Consider the following 5,518-nt stretch of genomic DNA (forward strand, 5'->3'; position numbering starts at 1 on the left):
CTGAATAGTTTCCAAAGGCACTGTGTCTCTCAATGGTATGTCAGCCATCTCCGCGTGACATTTCTTTAACTGAGAAACGTGGAACACATCATGTACTCCTGACAATCCTTCGGGCAATTCCAACTTGTAGGCCACTTCTCCCATATGCTCCAAAACTCGATATGGTCCTACAAATCGTGGTGCTAACTTCCCTTTAACTCCAAAACGCTTTGTTCCCCGAAGTGGAGATACTCGAAGATAAGCTCTATCTCCGACTTCGTAAACTGTCTCCTTGCGTTTAGAATCTGCAATCTGCATAACTCTTCTGTCTGGACTGGGCTACCTTGAGCCTATCGCGAATCAACTTCACCTTCTGTTCAGACTCTTTAATCAAGTCAGGACCAAACAACTGGCGGTCTCCAACTTCGTCCCACGATAACGGTGTCCTGCACCTCCTTCCGTACAAAGCTTCGAAAGGGGCCATCTTCAAACTGGTTTGGTAACTGTTATTGTAAGAGAACTCTGCATATGGCAAATTATCGTCCCAACTAGATCCATAATCTAGTATACAAGCTCTCAGCATATCCTCCAAAATCTGATTGACTCTCTCGGTCTGTCCATCTGTCTGTGGATGAAAAGTTGTACTGAATTCTAGCCTGGTTCCGAAAGTTTCATGCAACTGCTTCCAGAACTCTGAGGTAAACTGGGTTCCTCTATCTGATACGATACTCCTTGGAACTCCATGCAGACATACGATCCTGGTCATGTATATCTTTGCCAACTTAGCACTGGTGTAAGTGGTCTTTACCGGGATGAAATGAGCTACTTTCGTCAATCGATCAACTACAACCCAAATCGAGTCATAGCCTGAACGAGTCCTGGGCAATCCCGTGATAAAATCCATGCCTAGCTTATCCCACTTCCATTCGGGTATCGGCAATGGTTGTAACAATCCTGCTGGCTTCTGATGCTCTGCATTTACTCTCTGACATACATCACAAACTGCTACATACTCCGCAATATCCTTCTTCATTCCGGTCCACCAAAAAATATCCTTTAAATCCAAATACATCTTGGTATTTCCTGGGTGAATTGAATATGGTGAGTCGTGTGCCTCTTGCAAAATCAACTTCCTGATCTCTGGGTCGTTGGGCACGTAAACGCGGTCTTCAAACCATAGGGTGTCGTGCTCATCCTCACGAAATCCTTTAGCTTTTCCTTTGCTCAGTTTCTCCTTTATAGTGGCAATCTCCTTGTCAGATTTCTGAGCTTCTCTGATTCTATCCATCAAAGTTGACTGAATCTCCAATGCTGCTATGTAGCCTCTCAGAACTATTTCCAAACATAGTTCATGAAGATTTTCTGCTAACTCCTTGGGTATTTATCCCGTCATTAATGTATTGACATGGCTCTTACGGCTTAATGCGTCAGCTACTACATTAGCCTTTCCAGGATGATAATGCAATTTCATATCATAATCCTTGATAAGCTCCAACCATCTCCTTTGTCTGAGATTCAACTCCTTCTGTGTGAAGATGTACTTCAAACTCTTATGATCCGTGTACACCTCACAATGATTTCCAATGAGAAAATGTCTCCATGTTTTCAAAGCATGCACTACGGCTGCTAACTCCAAATCATGCATGGCATAATTTAACTCATGAGGCTTCAGTTGTCTTGAGGCATATGAAACAACTCTCCCTTCCTGCATAAGCACTTCTCCAAGTCCTCGACGTGAAGCGTCGCAATACACCTCATAATCCTTGGTCTGGTGTGGTAAAATCAACACTAGTGAGGTAACCAAACGTTTCTTCAACTCCTGGAAACTAGCCTCACATTCCTCCGTCCATATGAACTTGGTATCTTTCTTCAACAATTCTGTCATAGGCTTCGCAATCTTTGAGAAATTCTCAATAAATCTCCGATAGTATCCTGCGAGTCCAAGAAAACTACGGATCTCTCCAACTATTGTTGGGGCTTCCCACTTGGTCACGGTTTCAACTTTAGCGGGATCTACTGCTATTCCTTCTCCAGATATAACGTGTCTGAGGAATCCTACTTCCTTCAACCAAAACTCACATTTACTGAACTTGGCATATAATTGATGTTCTCCGAGCTTTCCAAGTACCAAACGCAAATGCTCCTTATGCTCCTCTTCATTCTTCGAGTACACCAGGATATCATCAATGAACACTACGACGAACTTATCCAAAAACTCCATAAACACTTTGTTCATCATGTTCATAAAATAGGGAGGTGCGTTAGTCAGACCAAATGACATAACGGTATACTCATACAGCCCATACCTGGTGGTAAAAGCTGTCTTCAGAATATCCTGTTCTTGAATCTTCAACTGGTGGTATCCTGATCGCAGATCGATCTTGGAAAATACCTTAGCTCCTTGCAATCGATCAAACAGATCGTTGATCATTGGTAGTGGGTACTTGTTTTTGATGGTTACTTCATTCAATCCTCGATAATCAACAACCATCCTTAACGATCCATCTTTCTTCTCCACTAGTAGTACTGGCGATCCACAAGGCGAAGAACTTGGGCGAATATATCCTTTATCCAGTAACTCCTTAATCTGCTTCTTAATTTCCATCAAATCCTTTGCTGGCATCCTATATGGTCTCTTTGATATTGGCCCTGTGCCTAGCAATAGCTCAATCAAAAACTCAATATCTCTATCCGGTGGCATGCCTGGCAACTCCTCTGGAAATACATCAGGGAAATCCCTTACCACTGGTACTTCCTCTTGCACAACTCCTGTTAAGCAATTTACTTGAGTCCTCTTTGGCACATGCCGGGATACATACTTGATCCTTCTCCCTTCTGGGGTGGTAAGCAAAATTGACTTACTAGCACATTCTATATTCCCTTCATACTTTGATAACCAACCCATGCCTAATATCACATCCAATCCTTGAGATTCCAATACTATTAGGTCTGAGGGAAAAACATAGTTACCAATCCTTAATGGTAACCGATCACACCATAGACTAGCCACATACTCTGCTCCAGGCGAGGTTACTAACATGTGTGACCTAAGGGCTTGGGTTGATAGGTTATACTTATCCACAAATCCCCTTGAGATGTATGAATGCGATGCACCAGTATCAAAAAGAACGAGTGCAGTAAATGACTTAACCAAAAACTTACCTATTACTGCATCGGGCTGAGCTTCAACCTCCTCCACGCTAACGTGGTTCACTTGTCCCTGTTGAAAGGGTTCAGCTTCTTCCCAGAACTTCCATTGCCATTTTGGCCTTCAGGACATTCATTGGCATAATGTCCGGTCTTCTGACATTTAAAACAAGTGACTTGGCTTAGGTCCTTCTTGGCTGGGGTTGAGGGGTTGGTGCGGTTCTAGCCGTTGCTTCCTCCATTGCCATTATCATTCTTGGTGCCATTGTGATTGTGCGAGCTACCTCCTCCATGGGTATGCTGAAAATGTCCTCCCGGTCTAGGGGTAAAACGTGGCTTATGCTGAGCTCCTGAATTGTACTTTCCTTGTCCATACTTCCTCTTGCGATTCTCAATTTGCTGTTGCTTCCCTTCAATCATAACAGCACGATCTACCAACTCCTGGTAGTTGTTGAAGGTGGCTACCATCAACTGCATGGTCAACTCATCATTTATTCCTTCCAAAAACTTCTCCTGCTTAGCTACATCCGTAGCGACGTCATCTGGGGCATAACGTGCTAACTTACTAAATTCCTCCACATACTGGCCAACTGTCCTTCCTCCTTGGCGCAAGTTGCGAAACTCACGCTTCTTCATGGCCATGGCTCCTGCTGAAACATGTGCAGTACGAAAAGCCTGCTGAAACTGGTCCCATGTGATAGTGTCAACTGGGAAAGTGGCTGTGAAATTCTCCCACCCTGATGCTGCGGGTCCTTCTAGCTGATGTGCGGCAAACTTCACCTTCTCCGCGTCTGTGCATCCTGTTGTGGTCAACTCCCTAGCTATCTTGCGGAGCCAATCATCTGCTACTATCAGCTCGGTGCTACTGGAAAACACCAGCGGATTCAGCCTAAGAAAACGGGCTAAGTGGTCAACAGGTGGTGGTGGTGGTGGGTTGTTGTTGTTGTTGTTCCCCTGATTTTGATTCTGGACTAGCAACTGCATCAATGTGTTTTGCTGCTGGATCAACTGGGTGAGCTCTGGTGGGAAGGCAAATCCGGGGTCACTTCTCGGAGGCATCTGAGGGTTTAGAAAAGATGAGATATAAGAATATAGGGGGTCTAAAGAGAAAACACTACCCATATGCACATGAGGCAAAGCAAACAATTCACTTCAATCAATCAAACAAGGGCATACAATCGATCTAACTATCGCAAAAGTGCTCGGACTACTATATTTACATGGTGGACTACTACTACTGATGAGGTGGTCTACTAGAAATATTCTACGGTCGTTGACTCCATGATATCTGCTCCAGCTTTATCAACATAGTCATCATCGCTACTATCTGCTTCCGAGTCGGTGCTGTCGATGATGATGTAGTCTTTCGGGCTAATTTCCTTGGGTTCTTCGTCTTCTTCTACTGGTGTAGGGCCTCCCATAAATATTCCAATCTTCTTGATCAAGTCGTCATTCTTCTCCACCAATACTTCAATTTCTTCTTCATAATATTCACGCGTAGCCTTGAGTTCTTCCTCCAGTTCCTTGATTCTAGTCTTAGCCTTCTTCAGATCTATCATGTCGGCACACATCTGGTTCTCTTGTCGTTGAATGTGCTCATTTAACTCCTGGATAAAAGCTGTGATTGATCTATCCTTCCTGGTGCTGATCATCTCCCAGTGTTCATCTCGGCGCCCACAAATCTGGTAGATAGTATCCTTGAGATTCTTGCGGTAGACTTCTCCAATGCGTCCCATGGCGATGTGAGCTGCCATGCTCTTTCCTAGACTCCAAGTTGGTGCATCAAAAGAAAACTCTATGGGCACAGTGATTGGCATGAACGTCCTTTCTGGAACTTGAACTTGAATCATCCAGCGCTCTTCTTCAGGTAAAGTGGCGTTGTAGGTTCCCGTGAAGCTTTGTATTCCTATGTTCAGGTATCTAGTGACTTCCTTCAAGTGACGTCCAAAGGGTGTATCTTCATCCGGTTGTGTGAACTTGTTCCTTGCATCCGCCATCCTAAAGAGTAGAAAGGATGGGAGGTCAGAAGAGAAGAGAGTGAATAGTGATCTAGGTCTTGTGCTTAGTGGTCGTGTCCTACAGTCAGCGTGTGCTCTGATACCATCTCTGTAGCGACCAGACCTCAAACAGTCTGATCTCTGTGCCCCGGTGTCATCCCTGGATCAGTAATGCTGACAACACACATTACTCGAAGGGTTTATAGTAGAGTAGCAATCACACACTTATTACATCAAGTGTCTCAAAAGAGAACTTATTACAATAAATATGGCTTAAGGCCATCTAATAACGATAACAGCGGAAGGCTTGGAAGATAAGTGAGTCCATCAACTCCAACGGCATCACTGAGTATAGAACCACGACCTAAAAACTCCTTAATCGTCGTCTGAAAAGT

The sequence above is a fragment of the Triticum urartu genome, chromosome 6A, assembly GCF_056163025.1.
Source record: "Triticum urartu cultivar PI428250 chromosome 6A, HENAU_Tu73, whole genome shotgun sequence".
In the NCBI taxonomy this organism is placed as follows: domain Eukaryota; kingdom Viridiplantae; phylum Streptophyta; class Magnoliopsida; order Poales; family Poaceae; genus Triticum; species Triticum urartu.